Source organism: Mustela nivalis (assembly GCF_964662115.1).
Source record: "Mustela nivalis genome assembly, chromosome: 6".
NCBI lineage: Eukaryota > Metazoa > Chordata > Mammalia > Carnivora > Mustelidae > Mustela > Mustela nivalis.
This window is the reverse complement of record NC_139025.1, coordinates 53,854,571-53,873,851: the sequence shown is the minus strand read 5'-3', so window position 1 is coordinate 53,873,851 and position 19,281 is coordinate 53,854,571.

Here is a 19,281-nt window from a genome sequence, read left to right as displayed (position 1 = left end):
TAAGTTCTTTCATTCAAGAATCACTACAGACATGCATGTATCTATAGTCAATATAAAGGATATTTACTTTAATCATACATATGATAATCTACAATTTCCATCATTCTGTAACTTGCACTATTTTCCCATTATTATTATTATTTTAAGGCTTCCATGAAACTTGTACATCTAGTTTAACTTCTTCAATAGTTTTCAAACATATAACTAAACCACAGCTTAATTCTCCATTGTCCTATTACCTATATATTGTTTGTAATTTTTTTATTATGATAAAACTGCTACATTATTCTCTACAAGTTTTCTTATGAACATAAACCAGAATTCATATGTGAGTATGTGTATACACAGAGAGAGACAAAAAGACAGAGACAGACAGACAGAAAGGGAATATATGGAGAGAAAGATCCTGAAATGAAATAAATCACTGATATGTAGGATTTTGCAAATTCAGTTATTGTCAAATTACCCTCCAAAATAGTTATTCTAATTCAAGTTCCCACCAGCTCTATGAGTGTCCTATTTCCCCATCTTAACAATGCTTATAGTTAAGCATTATTTTAGTTTTATCAAATTAAAAAATTCACCAACTTAATAGAAATGGTCTATCATTGCTATTTTAATTTGTATGTAATGAATAGTGAAAGTAGCTGTCCTTATATAATACAGTATCAAACTTTCAGTTTTTTCTTCTGTGGTTTGTGGGTCTGTAGTCTTTGCCCAGTCAAGAGATTTCCATAAGTTTTTCCTTTGTGATTTATCATTACAAATATTTTGTACAAATCTATGGTTTGTCTTGAACTTTGTTTTATGAGCCTCGCTCTATAAAGAATTTTAATGTTAATGAACTCAATTACTCAATGAAATATTTCCTATTATGTTTTGTGCTTTTAGGTCTTATTTAAGGAACTCTATTTTACCTTGAAAAAATATATATTTTTTAAGATTTTATTTATTTAAAAAATATTTTATTTATTTATTTGAGAGAGAGAGTGTGTGTGTAAGAGAGAGCATGAGAGGGGAGAATGTCAGAGGAAGAAGCAGAGTCCCTACGGAGCTGGGAGCCTAATGCAGAACTTGGTCTGGGAACTCCGGGATCGTGACCTGAGCCAAAGGCAGTTGGTTAACCAACTGAGCCACCCAGGTGCCCCCCAAAAACAGATATATTAAGTATTCTTTGATAATTCCACTAATAATGTTAAAGTTTAGCTTTTCAAGTTTAGGGCTCTAAATAATGTAGTATATAATAGGGATCTAATTTTTATTTTTCCCATACACAGTCCCCATTCCTTCCCCACTTCTTGAATAGTCCATTAATTTCCAATTATTTATATTTTTGTCATACCAACTCCCATAAATTGTGTTAGTTATGCTGTTCCATTATCTTGCTTGACTCTCCTACACTATAAAATTCATGATGTCTATTAAAGCTAATCCACACATCCTTGCTGCTTCTCCTATAAAACAGTCTTGATCCTTACAGTTTGTAAACATTCAGTTATAAATATTTTCTGATTGACCTTGGGATTTCTTCTTCCACAATAAATTGTTTCAATTTTTTGTATGTCCTATGCTTATATGCAAACAATGAATCATGGAACATCACATCAAAAACTAATGATGTGCTACTGTATGGTGACTAACATAACATAATAAAAAATAAACAAATAGGAGAAGTGAATTGGGGAAATTGGAGGGGAAGACAAACTATGAGAGACTGTGGAGACTGTGGACTCTGAGAAACAAACTGAGGGTTTCAGAGAGGAGGAGGGTGAGGGGTTGGGTGAGTCTGGTGGTGGGTATTAAGGAGGGCACGTACTGCATGGAGCACTGGGTGTGGTGGGTGTGGTGCATAAACAATGAATTTTAGAACACTGAAAAAACTTTTTAAAAATAAATAAATAAACTTAGAATATAAAAATAATTTTAATATAGTTTTAAAAATTAAAAAATAACTATCCTATGCTATTTTATTGTTTTTTATTGTTGTTACTAATTTTTTATATTTCACTGTGGTTTGAGAATATGTTCTCTATGCTCTAAATTCTTTATTATATTTGAGATTTTTTTGCAGCTGCTAGTCAATTTTGTAATTATGTTATGTGTGGCTAAAAATAGTTTTACTCTATTTGCTTGATATCTAATACACAATAAAACAAGTCTGCTAATTATGTTACTCATGCAGTTCCTATTCTTTTAGTTTATTTGATTTCTGAACTTCAGAGAACATTGTTTAAATCTCCCAACATGATCTTAAATTTACAAATTCCTCCTTCTAAATCAAACTATATGTATGACAAGTACTACTTATATTTGTCTCTCACACACACATATACATACACACAGCTATATTTTTATGTTTTCAGATTTGGGCTTTGCATGTAGTCCAAGTCTCTTTTATAATTGTAAAATGACCTTTATCTTTAATGATTGCCTTCTTCTTTAATATCTATTTCTCCTGAAAGAAATATAGATATTAGTTTCTTTCTTTTGCTTAGTACTTCTTGGAATATATTTATTAGCTCTTTATTTCAACATTTCTATATTATTATGTTATAGGTAACTCTGTAGGTCTCATAACTGCTTAATACATATGGTTATTTCTGTCTTTTAATAATCAAGTTTAATTAATGTATATTTCTTGTGATATATATATATTCAGTATCTTCTATTTCTGATGATTTTTATTTTATTTTGTTCTTCATTGACCCTTCAATTTATTTTTAATAAAGATGCCAGGACAATTATTGAAAAGGAAAAAGAATAGGCTTTTCAACAAAGGGTACTAGGACAGTTAGAAACACACATGCAAAATTTGAACCCCTATCTCATAATATATACAAAATTAACTCAAAAATATAACAATGACCTAAATGTAAGCATTAAAACTATAAGTATTTGTATTTGTTTAAAACTTTAAATATTTGTAATATTGGATTATGCAATGGTTTCTTAGATATGACATCAAGATTATATGCAATAACAAAAAATTTGACTTTTTTGGAATTAAAAAAAAATTGTGCATCAAAGAACATCATCAAGAAAAAGCAAAGACAACCCACAAAATGGGAAAAAATATTTACAAATTATCTGATAAGGGACTTGTATCTAGACTATATAAAGAACTTTTACAAGTCAATAATAAAAAAGTAAATAACCCAGTTAATGGGCAAAGGATCTGACATTTCTCCAAAGAAAGCATACAAATTGCCAATAAGCACATAAAAAGACTCTCAATATCAGTGGCTGTCAGTGAAATATAAATCAAAACTACAGTGAGATACCACTTTACACCCACCTGGAAGCATAAATAACAAAGACAGATAATAACAAGTGTTGGTGAGGAAGTGAAGAAATTGGAAACATTATGCATTGCTGGTAGAAATTTAAAATTGTTCAGCCACTTTGAAAAACAAGCCAACAGTTCCAAAAAAGATTGAACATAGTTACCACATAACACAGCATTCCAGTTCAAGGTAGATACCCAAGAGAAATCAAAATGTGTTTCTCTAAAAGAAGTTGTACATGGGGTGTCCAGGTGGCGCAGTCAAGTAAGCATCTTACTTCGACTCAGGTCATGATCTCAGCGTCCTGGGACTGAGCCCCGTGTCGGGCTCTCTGGTGAATAAGGAGTCTGCTTCTCCCTCCCACTCTCCCTCTGTGCTCTCCCCCTCTCTCTCTCAAGTAAATAAATAAAATCTTTTTTTTTTAAAGTTGTACATGAATATTCACAGTAGCATTATCTGTAATAGCTAAAAAATGGAAATAACCCAAATGTTCACTAACTAGTGAATAGAATATACTCATAAAATGGAATATTAGCAATCAAAAAGAATGAAGTACTGATACATGCTATAACATGGATGATTCTTGAAAATATACTAGGGATGCCTGGGTGGCTCAGTCGGTTAGGCCTCTGCCTTCAGCTGGGGTCATGATCCAACAGTCCTGGGATGAAGTCCCATGTCATGCTCCTTGCTCAGTGGGCCAGCATCTCCCTCTGCCTGTCATTCCCCCTGCTTGCACACACTAGCTCTTTCTCTCTCTAACAAATAAATAAATAAAATCTTAAAATATATATATATATTATATTAAATGAAAGGAGCCAGTCACAAAAGTGTGAGGAAGGAAAAGAAGGAGCTGAAAGTTAAAGGTTATAGAGTTTCTTTTTGGTGTGATTAAAAATATTCTAAAATTGATTGTGGTAATAACTTGTACACTTTAAATGGATGAATTACATGGTATATAATCTATATTTTAATAAAATTGTCTTATCCTCCCCAAAAAAGAAGAAACCAAAAAAATGGAAGCATAGATAAGTTGAAAAGGATACAATGAAAAAAACTAACAGTCAGGGTGCCTGGGTGGCTCAGTGGGTTAAAGCCTCTGCCTTCAGCTCAGGTCGTGATCCCAGGGTCCTGGGATCAAGCCCCACATTGGGCTCTCTGCTTGGTGGGGAGCCTGCTTCCTCCCCTTTCTTCCTGCCTCTCTGCCTGCTTGTTATCTCTGTCTGTCAAGTAAATAAATAAAATCTTAAAAAAAAAAACCTAATAGTCACAGATATAAGAACAAAAATTAAGAGAGTGTATTTTATTCAGAGAGTTGATTTAAAAAAAAAAAAGTTTCCAGAGAGAAAAAAGTCTTTGATCAACATCTTCATAGATTTTTGAATAATAAACACTTAGAAAGAAAATAGGTCCCTGATTTTGATCAATTGAATATTCAGCTTAAAATCCACAGAAGATATATTTACATTAAGTCACTAATACTATACTCCTCTGCAAGAGATTATTTGTATAAAAGTTAATTTAGCAGAAGCTTTGAGGCCTCTTATAATAAATTCTCTCTTTTTATAGTAATTGATCATTTTGTTCACACAACAAAATTCCAAAAGAGAAGTTTGGCATACTTTACTGTTGCAGACATCTCATTTGTGGTTTTACTATAATCTGGTTGCAACATACCACTCTAGTGATCAGTTTAGTTTGGTTTATCTGATTGGCTTCATACGGTCACCTTATTCCCTCCAGCCCATGTGAACTCTTTCCAGTACAAAGTTACAAACACAAACATACTCACTAAAGGGAAATATAGGCTGTGGCAGTTGAACTTTAAGGGGTATTCAGAGCTAAAACAAGTATCTTAAAGTTAAGTATAAATTTAGCTATCATTTCATGTGACTAGACACTACTAAAAATTACTAGAAGTCAAGATAAAATTGGGATCTGTTCAATAGTTATTTATTGAACACCTATTATGTGCCAGTCAGCCTTCCAGATACAACAATGAACAAAACTAACAAATTATCTCTCTTGTGGCGACCTCATTTTAGTGAGGTGTGATAGACAAAAATGGAATGAATGAATGAAAAAATGCACGAATTGCATTTCAGAAAGTTAAGAAATACTATTAATGAGTCTTCAGCAGAGTAAGGAGATAAGAGTAACAGTAAACAAGGTGCTGTTTTATATAAAGAAGTAAGGAAATTTCCTCCTGATGATCCGCCAGCCATCTGAGCAAAGGCCTATAGAAATCAGGAGTAGAATCATGCAGATTTTTTCTTTCCTTTCAGAGAAAGAAGAGATGGAAAGCCTAACAATAATAAGGAACAAGAATACAGGTACAGAAAAGTGGAAATTAGAAAATTGGTATTGCAGTAACTCAGATGAGAATTGAGGTGGTTTAGGGTTTGGATGTATATTAAGGATAAAACCAACAGTTCATGCAGGCACATGAGAGAAAAAGGGTGGTTATGGCTTGCTCTAGTAGTTTTGTCCTGAGCAATTGGAAGAATAGAGCTGTTATTTTTAGACTAAGGATGACTCAAGAAATCAAGAACTGTTTTGGATATATTAAATTTGAAATGCCTATAAGAATGCAAGTAGAGGGGTGCTCAGAGGATTAAGCCTCTGACTTCGACTCAGGTCATGACCTCAGGGTCCTGGGATCCAGCTCTCTGCTCAGCAGGGAACCTGCTCCCCTCCCTCTGCCTGCCTCTCTGCCTACTTGTGATCTCTGTCAAATAAATAAATAAAATCTTAAAAAAAAAAAAAAGAATGCAAGTGGATTTTATGTGGTTTGTAGAGAGAAGAGTTAGTAGTGAGGACAAAAATTTGGGACTCATCAACATACAGATGAAATGTACATTTGTTTATGTGGTTTGTAGAGAGAAGAGTTAGTAGTGAGGACAAAAATTTGGGACTCATCAACATACAGATGAAATGTACATGCACCTCACTGATTGAGCACAATTAGAAAATTCCTATTAATAAATAAACAATGTTCAAAGATTGAGCTTTGTGGCACCCTAATACTTAGAGGTCAGGCCAATGAAGATACACAAGAAAGGATACTTTAGTATTTCTTTTAAGAGAGCCTTCAGTGGGGGCGCCTGGGTGGCTCAGTGGGTTAAGCCACTGCCTTCGGCTCAGGTCATGATCTCGGGGTCCTGGGATCGAGTCCCGCATCGGGCTCTCTGCTCAGCAGGGGCCTGCTTCCTTCCCTTCCCCTCTCTCTGCCTGCCTCTCTGCCTACTGTGATCTCTCTCTGTCAAATAAATAAATAAAATCTTAAAAAAAAAAAAAAAAAAGAGAGAGCCTTCAGTGACATAGGAGGAGAAACAAGAGATTTTCTAATGGTCAGGTGAAAGAAGTATCTCAATAAAGAATAGTCATTTTTGTTGAATGTTCCTGATAGGTCCAGTTACATAAGGTTTTAGAATCTATCATTAACTTTAACAACACGGAAGCTATTGATGATCTTAAAACCAGCATTTTTTGTGCATGGATAGACATGAAATCTAGACAAATTAAGGAAAGTGGTGATAATGGGTATAAACATTTTGAGGAATTTTACCATGAAGGTAAGGAAAGAAATGGGGAAGTGGCTGAAAGGGTATATTAAAATGTATGTTAAGAGATATTAGGGGTGCTTATGTGGCTTGGTTGAGCATCCAACTCTTGATTTCTGCTCAGGTCATGATCTCAGGGTCATGAGGCTGAGGTCCCTATTAGGTCCCCTACTCAGTGCAGATTCTGCTTGAGATTCTCTCTCTACCTCTGCTCCTCCCTCAACTCAGGTGCTCTGAATAAATAATAAAATCCTTTTTTAAAAAAGAGAGATGTTAAGTCAATAAGAGAAAGACAATTATCATATGATCTTTTTGACATGAGGAATTTGAGATGTGGGAGAGGTTTGGGGGATAGGGAAGGAAAAAATGAAACAAAATGGTATCAGGAGAGAGACAAACCATAAAATACTCTTAATCTCACAAAACAAACTGAGGGTTGCTGGGGGGTTGGGGGGGGTAGGGATAGGATGGCTGGGTTATGGACACTGGGGAGGATATGTGCTATGCCCTGAGGAAAATAATACACTATATTTTAACAAAAATAATTTTTTAAAAGAGAGACATTATAACATACAGTAATGGAAATTTCCCAGTAACAGGAGAAAAAGTGATGTTGGAGAAGAAAGAAAGGACAAGTGTAGGGACAAATGGAATTGAAAGCACAGGGTTTGAGTTGTCATGTGAACTTGATTATATAGCTAAATATTGGCTATTCCTTTTTATCTTTAAAAAAAAAATTACTTGGTAATTCTTCTAAACTCCTGAAAGAAAAAAAAAATGTAGCATAGGGACCTAATAACAGAATGGTTTACTCTCAAATATCCTAACTTTATTCCAATTATGGAAATGTTCAGACTCTTCTTCAACATACTGTATACTCTTGTCCTTTGGTTTGTCTATTCTAAACATGCTTCAGTTAAAGGCTATCATAAACCCCCCAACAGAGAATTGGATGACATTTTTTTCAAGCTTCAGTACAAGATTAACATGACAGAAATTATGCTGATACCTACGAAATGTTACTTACTTTTTTTCCCCTGAGCTTTGCAGCCAGATAATTTAGCTCAGGCAATCAAAGCATATTCCACTACAAGGCTGATTTTTCTGAAAGCAGCTGTTTGTAGTATAAAGCTGCATTTGTGTGTGGGTCATTAACACAATGTTTACAAGTTTTCTCTCTCTCTCTTTTTTTTTTTCTGTATGGTTTCTGTAAAAGTACATCATGGGTTATATTCTAGTTCTAAAAATTCTCCTATGTTAATCATCTTCTGGTATAGGAAGATATGAAGCATGAATTCAATCATTTGCCTGTCAGATCTTTTTGATGTTTAATATTAAATGTCTAAAAATATACTACATACCCCTTTGCTCTATTCTACATGTTTTTAATGGAGCAATATCTAGGACAACTTTGACCCAAGTGAAAATTAGTTGAATTTAAACAATGATTGATGAATTTAGGCACCTAAAAGGGCTAAGATCAACTCCAGGAGCTAATATTTTTTTTCTGTACCACATCATTTATGCCACTACTGTAACCAAGCACCATTAATCCTAATAGTCAATTATTCACACTTGTGATCCCTACCCTCAAACTGTTCCATTTAAAATATTCAGAATCAAGTTTTTATTAATTTGAGAATCTTTGAGGGAAAAAAATGAAGTTCTCAATATAAATAGAAATGTTTTTAAAGTTTGGATATTTACTCCACATAGAAGTTATTTTCACATATGGTGTGAGAAAGGGATCAAACATTCATGTTTTTTTATCTAGTGACCTTAGAGAAAATAAGTGTTTCCCATGCACACAATATACAATGAAGGAATAGATTACTTATCATTACAATAAATATTTCAATTTGGAAAATGGAAGAGTAGAAATATGCCCAACAGCCACTTGCAACATTCTGAAATCTCTCTTGGCAGACATTTAAAGACTCCTTACTCTATCATAAAGAACATTTCTTAAACACTTTGTAATTCTCCTTGGAAGGAAGTTTCCATTCACTGTTTTATTTCATCTTTAGTTCTGTCCTTTGAGGGATTATTTCATTTCCATTATTCTACTTAGACACATGCACTGGACATTAGATGACAAAAATGTCATATTTTTAGGCTCAACAGGCTTCCATAGCCTATTTACTACCTAGAGAATTTGGGGCATCCAATCATCATTTTAAGCTTCAAAGAAGTAATTTTTAAATTTCTTAAGTCTCTTAATGTTTTCTTTGGCAGTAAAATAGTCTTAAAAGATTCAAAGACTTCTTACTTAGTGGAATCCAACCTATCACATGTATCAGTTATAGGCATACCTCAATTGATAGCAGTTCACTTTTCTGAACTTCACAGTTATTTCATTTTTCACAAATTGAGATTTTGTGGTACTCTACATCAAGTAAGTTGTATTAGTGCCATTTTTCTGGCAGCACTTGTTCATTTTGTGCCTGTATCACATTTTTATAATTCTCACAATATTTTAAACTCTTCATTATTATTATATTTGTTATATGATCTATGATCAGTAATCTCTGATGTTACTATTCTGACTGTTTGGGAGCATCAAGAACTGCAGCCATATAACAAAATAAAATTCATTGATAAATGTTGTGTATGTTCTGAATGCTCCACCAACCAGTTGTTCTCCTGTCTCACTCTCCTTCAGACAGGCTCTCCCTGAGATATTATATTTAAGGGAGGCCAGTTAATAACCTACAGTGGCTCCTAAGTGTTCAAGTGAAAGGATGACTCACATTTCTCTTACTTTAAGTCAAAGGTAGAAATAATTAGCTAAATGAAGAAGGCATGTCAAAAGCCAAGATAAGGACTCTTGTGCCAAAGTTGTAAAGATAAAAGGAAAGTTTTTTAAGGAAATTAAAAGTGATACTCCACTACAAATTCCTAGAAACATATAAACTGCCAAAGCTGAAACAGGGAGAAATAGAAAATTTGAACAGACTGATAACCAGCAAGGAAACTGAATCAGTAATCAAAAACTCCAAACAACAACAACAACAAAAAAAAAAATCCATATGGCTTCACAGGCAAATTCTGCCAAACATTTAAAGAAGAGTGAATACCTATTCTTCTCAAGCTATTCCAAAACATGGAAGAGACAAGGAAAGGTTCAAATGTATTCTATGAGGCCAGCATTACCCTGATACTAAAACAAGATAAAAACAGCACTAGACAACAACAACAACAACAAAACAATAGGTCAACATACCTCATAAAAACAGATGCAAAACTCTCAGTAAAGTACTAGCAAACTGAATCCAACAATACATTAAAAAAAAAAAAATCATCCACCAAGATAAAGTGGGATTTATTCATGGGTTGCAAGGATGATTCAACATTTGCAAATCAATCAACCTGATGTACCACATTAATAAAAGAAATGATAAAAATCATAAAATCCTCTCAATAGATGAAGAAAAAAAAAAAAACATTCGACAAGTATAACATCCATTCATGACACAATCCTCAACAAAGTAGGTTTGGAAGGAATGTGATAAAGGCCATACATGAAAAACCCACCCCTAATATCATCTTCAGTGGGAAAAAAATTGAGAGCTTTTCCACTACAGTCACGAACAAAATAGTGATATCCACTCTCACCACTGTTATTTGATATGTACTGGAAATCCTACCCACAGCAATCAACCCCCAAAATAAATAAATAAATAAATAAATAAATAAATAAATAAATAAAATACAAGACATCCAAATCAGCAAGGAAGCAGTCAAACTTTCACTACTGGCAGACTTGATACTTTATATAGAAAACCCAAAAGAATGTACCAAAAAGTTGCCAACTGACAGATGAATTCAGTAAAGTTTCAGGATACAAAATTAATGTAGAGAAATCTGTTGCATTCCTATACACCAATAATGAAGCAGCAGAAAGAGAAATTAAGAAAATAATCCCACTTACGGTTGTACCAAAAACCATATGATACCTAGGAATGAACCTAACCAAGGAGGTAAAAGTTCTGTACTCTAAAAACTATAAAACAGGATCTATAATGAACTCCACAAACTCAACACACACAAAACAGACAATCATATCAAAAAATGGGCAGAAGATATGAACAGACACTTCTCCAATAAAGACATACAAATGGCTATCAGACACATGAAAAAATGTTCATCATCACTAGCCATCAGGGAGATTCAAATTAAAACCACATTGAGATATGACCTTATGCCAGTTATAATGGCCAAAATTAGCAAGACAGGAAACAACATGTGTTGGAGGGGATGAGGAGAAAGGGGAACCCTCTTACACTGTTGGTGGGAATGCAAGTGTGGAGATTCCTCAAGAAATTAAAAATAGAACTTCCCTATGACCCTGCCATTGCACTACTGGGTATTTACCCCAAAGATACAGATGTAGTGAAAAGAAGGGCCATCTGTACCCCAATGTTTATAGCAGCAATGGCCACAGTTGCCAAACTGTGGAAAGAACAAAGATGCCCTTCAACGGATGAATGGATAAGGAAGATGTGGTCCATATACACTATGGAGTATTAGGCCTCCATCAGAAAGGACGAATACCCAACTTTTATAGCAACATGGATGGGACTGGAAGAGATTATGCTGAGTGAAATAAGTCAAGCAGAGAGAGTCAATTATCATATGGTCTCACTTATTTGTGGAGCATAACAAATAGCATGGAGGACATGGGGAGTTAGAGAGGAGAAGGAAGTTGGGGTAAATTGGAAGGGGAGGTGAACTATGGAGACTCTGGATTCTGAAAAACAATATGAGGGTTTTGAAGGGGTAGGGGGTGGGAGGTGGGGGTACCAGGTGGTGGGTATTATAGAGGGCATGGATTGCATGGAGCACTGGGTGTGGTGAAAAAATAACGAATACTGTTATGCTGAAAATAAATTTAAAATTTTTTTTTAAAAAACTATAAAACACATAAGAAAGTAATTAAAGATGACACAAAGAAATGGAAAGACATTCCATGCCCATGGATTAGAAGAACAAATATTGTTAAAATGTTTGAATGTTAAAATGTTAAAAAAAAGCAATCCACATATCTAATGCAGGCTTTATCAAAACAGCATTTTTTCACAGAACTAGAACAAACAATTCCAAACTTCATATGGAACCACAAAATACCCTAAATAGCCAACACAGCCTTGAAAAAAGAAAAACAAAGCTGGAGTCATCACAATTCCATACGTCAGGTTATACTACAAAGTTGTGGTAATCCAAACATTATTGTATTGGCACAAAAATGGACACATAGTTCAACAGAACTGAATAGAAAACCCAGAAATAAACCTACAACTATATATCAACTAATCTTTCACCAAAAAAAAAAAAAAAGAGAGAGAGAGAGAGAGAAAGAAAGAATATCCAATGGGAAAAGGATAGTTTCTTCAACAAGTGGTGTTGGGAAAACCAGATAACAACATGCAAAAGAATGAAACTGGACCACTTTCTTAAACCATACATAAAAAATAAATTCAAAATGGGTAAAAGACCTTAATGTGAGACTTGAAACCATAAAAATCTAAGAGAACGACAGGGGCAGTAACCTCTTTGCACTGGTAGCAACTTCTTATTAAACATATCTCCAGAGGCAAGGAAAACAAAAGCAAAAATAAACTATTGGGACTTCTTCTGCACAGCAAAAGAAACAATCAACAAAAGGCAGCCTATGCAATGGGAGAGGATATTTGCAAATGACATATCTGATAAAAAGTTGGTATCCAAAAGACATAAAGAACTTATAAAACTCAACACACAAGAAACAAATAATCCATTAAAAAATGGGTAGAAGACATGAATACACATTTTTTTCTGAAGACATACAAATGACCAACAGAAACATGATAAGACACTCAACCTTACTGGTCATTAGGGATATGCAAACCCAAATTGTAATGAGATATCATCTAGCAGCAGTCAGAATGGTTAAAATCAACACAAGACAAGTGTTGGTGAGGATGCAAAGAAAGTGGAACCCTCTAGCACTATTGCAGGGAATGCTGGCCCAGCCACTCTGGAAAATGTATGGTTGTACCCCAAAAAGCTAAAAACTGAACTACCCTAGGATCTAGCAATGGAAGTAGTAGGTTTTTACCCCAAAAATATAAAAATACTAATTCAACAGGGTACATGTACCACCAATGTTTATAGCAGCATTATAGACAAATTACGGAAACAGTGTTTCACTGATGAATGAATAAAGAAGATATATAAAGATATATACACACACATATATATATGATGGAATATTGCACACATATATATGATGGAATAGACATATCATATATATGTGATAGAATATTACTCAGCCATCAAAAAAGAATGGAATCTTGCTATTTACAATGAATAGATGGAGCTACAAAGTATTGTGCTAAGTGAAGTAAGTCAGTCAGAGAAAGACAAATACTATATGATTTCACTCCATAAGTGGAATTTAAGAAACAAAGAAGCAAAGGGGAAAAAGAGAGAAAGAGAAAGGTAAATCAAGAAACAGACTTGTAACTATAGAGAACAAACTGAGGGTAACTGAAGGGGAGGTAGGTGGGAATGAGTGAAATAGGCGACGAGCATTAAGGGGAGCACTTGCTATGATAAGCAATGGGTGTTGTGTGGAAGTGCCTAAACACTATATTGTATACCTGAGACTAATATTACTTTATGTCTTAACCAACTGGAATTTAAATAAAAATTTTTAAAAAGTAATACTCTACTGGGGCGCCTGGGTGGCTCAGTGGGTTAAGCCGCTGCCTTCGGCTCAGGTCATGATCTCAGGGTCCTGGGATCGAGTCCCGCATCGGGCTCTCTGCTCAGCAGGGAGCCTGCTTCCTCCTCTCTCTCTCTCTGCCTGCCTCTCTGCCTACTTGTGATCTCTCTCTGTCAAATAAATAAATAAAAATCTTTAAAAAAAAAAAAAAAAAAAAAAAAAAAAGTAATACTCTACTTAAGACAAAAATGATAGGAGAGCAAAACAGCCTTATTTTTTAAAATATTTTATTTATTTGACACAGAGAGAGAGATCAAAAGTAGGCAGAGAGACAGGCAGAGAAGGGGAATCAGGCTCCCCGCCAAGCAGAGAGCCTGATGTGGGGCTCGGTCCAAGGACCCTGAGACCATGATCCAAGCTGAGGCAGAGGCTCAACCCACTGAGCCACCCAGGCACCCTGTAAATAACCTTATTGACAGAATGGAGAATGTTACAGTGGTCTGGACAGAAATCAAACCAGCCACAGCATTCCCTTAGACCAAAGCCCTAACTTTCTTCAGTTCTATAAAGGCTAAAAAAGGTAAGGAAGAAGTAGGAGAAAAAACTGAAGCCAGATTTAAGGAAAGAAATCAACTCCATAATATAAAAATGCAAGGTAAATCAGCAAGTGCAAGCTGTAGCAAGTTGTACAGAGTAGCTAAGTAAGTTAATGAAGTAGCTAAGAAAATTAATGAAGATGGCTACTCTTAACAACAGATTTTCAATGCAGATGAAATAGCTTTCTATTAGAAGAAGATGCCATCTAGGACTTTCATAGAGAGGAAAAGTTAATGCCTCATTTCAAAGCTTCAAAGGACAGGCTAACTCTCTTTAGGGGCTGGGCAGCTGGTGACTTTAAGTTGAAGCCAATGTTTATTACCATTCAAAAATCCTAGGGCCCTTAAGAATTATACTAAATCTACTCTGCTTGTGTTCTGTAAATGGAACACCAAAGCCCAGATGACAGCACATCTGTTTACAACATGGTTTACTAAATATTTTAAGCTCACTGGTGAGAGATACTGCTCAGGGAAAAAAAAAAAAAAAAAGATTCCTTTCAAAATATTCCTATTCATTGGCAATGCACCTGGTCACCAAGGAACTCTGATGGAGATATACAATGAGAACAATATTGTTCTCATGCTTGCTAAAACAATGTCCATTCTGCAGCCTGTGGGTCAAGGAATCATTTTGATTTTCAAGTCTTATTTAGGAAATACATTTTAAAAGGCTATAGCTACCACAAAAAGTGATTCCTTTGATGGATCCAGGAAAAGTAAACTGAAAACCTCTGGGAAAGATTCACCATTCTAGATGCAATTAAGAACATTTATGATCTCTGAGAAGAGGTCAAAGTATCAACATTAATAGGAGTTTGGAAAAGGTTGATTCCAACCCTCATGGTTGACTTGAAGGGTTCAAGACTTCAGTGGAGGAAGTAACTGCAGATGTAATTGCAGATAGAAGTAACAAGAGAAAAAAAAAAAAAAAAAAAAGAAGTAACAAGAGAACTAGAATTAGAAGTAGAGCCTTAAGATGTAACTTAATTGGTACAATGTCATGATCAAATTTGAATAAATGAGGAGTTGCTTCTTACACATGAGCAAAGAAAGGGGTTTCTTGAGATGGAATCTGCTCCTGGTGAGATGCTGTGAAGATTACAGAAATGACAAGAGAGGATTTAGAATATGACATAAATTTAGTTGGTAAAATAGTGACAGGATTTCAGAAGACTGACTCCAATTTTGAAAGAAATTCTAATATGTGTAAAACAGCATTCCACGCTACAGAAAAGTTACTCATGAAAATAACAGTTAATTGATACAGCAAACATCACTGTGTTCTTATTCTAAGAAACTACCACTCTCATCCCAACCTTCAGCAACCACCACTCTCAGCAACCATCTCAGTCAGCAACTATCAACACTGAAGTAAGACTCTCCAGCAGCAGAAAGATTAGGGCTTAACTGAAAGCTCAGATGATGGTTGGCATATTTTTTTAGCAATAAATTATTTTTAATTAAGGGGAGTAAATTGTTTTTAAACATAATGTTATTGCACACTTAACAGACTACAATACAGTGTAAACATAACTTTTGTATGTACTGAGAAACCAAAAAATTTATTTGACTCATTTTATTGTGATATTTGCTTTATTGCAGTGGTCTAGAACCAAACCAAAAATATCTCTAATGTATGCCTGTACTACATACACAATCTTTTCTAGACTTCTTAGATCTTTTCTAATATCTCATTGTTTTCTCATCCCCTTTGACCCTTTTTTTCTCAAAATCTTTGCAGTTCTTTGCAACCTATCTGGCTTTTGTGAAAGAACCACACATTTAGTCTCTTTTCCTTAAGCTATTTTTTTTCCTAACTAAAAAGATTTATTGAAACTACCCTCTTGGTTGGACTTTTACTGAAACATCTTCATCTTAGTTGATTTAGAGATTTTAACAAAATGGATGGATGCATCAGCCATTCTTCTTGATGTAGGTAAATGCTTGTGGCTGAATTTTCTCTTTCTTGGTCAAAGAATTTCTTCATTTTATCTTTAACTATATGGGATTAAGAAGCAGTTACCTTTCTACCTCTGTAAGTCCCCAAATTTCTGAAATCACTTTTTTTCTCTTTTATAGCAACATCTGAGACAATGATAGCAAATTCTGGGTTTATTTCTCCTTCGTAATTTCTTGTCAAATGCAATCAAAAACTAATAGGAACTAATATGCTCTTTTAAAATATATTTTATTAGAGTTAAATGCTCATTCAGTATATTGTCTCCCTTCCAACTTACTGAAAGAATGCCATTTTAGACCTACCTCTCCAGTGAAAATTCTAGAATGTTATCCTTCTGACCTCTAGTAACAAAAAGCTAAAACCACTATAAGTGAGTACTAAGATATTGAGAACCTATGGTATCAGTCACTATAGTGCCTCTAAGTATTTTTTATGGAATTAAAAAAATAGGACAGTGAAGGTTATGCTACAGTAACTAATAATCCTGAAATATCCATGGTTTAAACAAAGGTTTATTTCTTACTCTGGTTACATGTTTAGTGTGGTTCTTTAGGAGGATTTACTCTACTCGGGAACTTAGCTGATAGAAATTCTATATTCCCACATGTTTCAAGAAGACTCAAAGAATGGAAAGCGATCTAGTAAACTACCCAAGGCTTTAGCCAGAAGTAACACATATCACCTCCTTTCACATTTTGTTGGTCAAAGCAAATATGCCCCAACTTAAAGGTAATGTAACCCATGCCTAGAAAACAGCACTAATCATTTCCAAACCCATGTATGTGTGTGGCTTTCTGCACCCTGACTACAAATTATTAAGTTATATTTTATGATAAAATATTACTTTATGCCCAAAATCACTACCATTGTTTTGTGTAACTTAATGAGACTCTAATAGCAGCCTTGGTAATTTAGGTTCTAAAATAATTTAAGATATATAGCTTTGGAACAAAAACATTACGATTCATTATTATTATTAATAAAAGTTACCTTTTGCAAGGAAAAAAATAAAGCTTTGCCCCCTACAACGTAAGTTTCATGGAGAACAGAGGGTTTGCACTACATGCCCAAATAAAAATGTTTGGTCTCTTTCTTTCTGCTCACACTCTCTTATCCACAGAAGGAAATGTGGTTCCCACTTGCAAAATCCTAGCTCCATTGTGTAATTTAACTAGGTTAATATATTGAAGGTCATTGCTCAACTATTAAGCTTTTTGTTCTCTCTCTCTCTCTGTGAAGCGCCTACTTGCAAATAGTATATGCTCCCTCTGCCTTGTCCTGTATATCAACTTTTTCTTTTGTATTAACTTCCTTCCCAAACTGTAGAGGAAGCCAACTATTCTGCCAGTGACAGAATGAGTGCATAAATTCAACTTACAAAGAAAAGTGCACAAAGCTGGATTGTGGCCTCTAGTTCAAGCTACATTACCCAATCTACCTTAATTCCCACCTGTCTCCTGCTCATATTTTCTATTGACTCAGCTCTCACAGGAGGTATGATTATTTAGACTGACTCAAAATGAGCAAAACATGGTGAAAAGAAATTACAAAGAGGGATAAAGCAGAAAATTAGGGCACCAAGCAACGCATACAAAGAACAAAATATTTTAGTAATGTAATGGCAGGTTTCTGCAGCCCTGAATCTGGTTTCAAGAGATACATGCTTTAGGAATAGGGACTATTAGCTGGTAGAAAATTAAGTACAGATATGACTATACTCCTACCAAAACCTGGCCTTTTCTTACAGTGAGGATGAGGCTGAGACAGGTAGTCATTTAATTTCAGTTAAGGCTCACATCAAAATTAGCAAGATTCTGTATATAGGATTTTAACATATTACTAAGTAAAATTACTATATTCTGTTTTCAACCAGGGCTGTAGTCCCAGATCTTAAATTGCAATGGGCATATAAATTCCTTACAGACCACAGAGTTCTAGTGCATGACCCTCTGTAACAACTATCAACTATAACCATATTTCTGCATAACAAACCACTCAAAAGTCAATGGCTTAAAACAGTATCTATTTAGTTTTAACAGGAATGTGTAGGATTTTCGTAGGCCATCTACGGGACCTCTCTGGTATCAATCATATGACTATATCAGGTATAGGTCAGGCAGACTCCCAGCTAATTTTGCCTAGGCTCTCCCATACATGTGAGGATAAGCTGACTGTTGGCTATGCCACAATAACCAGATTTCTCTTACATGCATCTCTGTCACCCCTCCAGTAAGTGGGGACTGTTCTTATGGTAGAGGCAAGGGTCCAAGTAAGCAAATAGTAGTTCTCTTAAGGTCATGGTTCAGAACTAATACATCATTAATACCACAGCATTCTAATAGCCAAAATAAGTTACAAAGTAAGCCCAAATTCAAAAAGAAGGCAAATAAAATATACCACTCTAGTGAGAGAAACTATAAAATCTCAGTATGTGAATATAATAAGATGTAAAGAAACCTAGCTATTTTGCAATCTATTACCACTTTTAAACTTTAATACACTGATACACGATCTCAATTATTGCTCTATAAATGTACTGAATTTCACCTAACAGCAAAGAAGAAACTGAAGATTCTAACTTTAGATTCATGTGGTTTACTACTGACTTCTGGACGATAATCTCAAATTGGTTCATCATGGTTAATTAAGCCCTGACAAAGGCTTTTGATTTTAGAGACCTGGGCTCTGCGGCCATCATACTGGAGTGATTGTTTTTGTAAGCCTGCTGTAAAGCAGTCTCTGAAAAGAGACTCTTTTGATTGAGATATTCTTCTTCTTAGGTTCAGGTGGATGAAAAAATACAAAATCATTAATAATGTTTATAAAGTTTAATTCTCTGATTATAGGATTCAGGTTTGCTCAGAATATCAATAAGAAACCATATTAATCTTAAAAGCAAGTTGAATCTTGTTTTCAGAACAAGAACAGTGGGATAGTGAAAGCAAATAAAAGGAAATAAAGTCAGACTTGTGTATATTATTTTATTAATACATAATGGAGGGTGTGGGGCTCCAGAGAGACCAAAGAAGAAAAGAAAACAAGATCATAGAAAAAATAAAATAAAATTATGCTCACAGGGACAACCCAGACCCAAAAAAATAAAAAATATATATATTGAAAGCACTCAGAACTACAGATGGAAAGTCTGTAATAAGTGCAACTGGGAGCC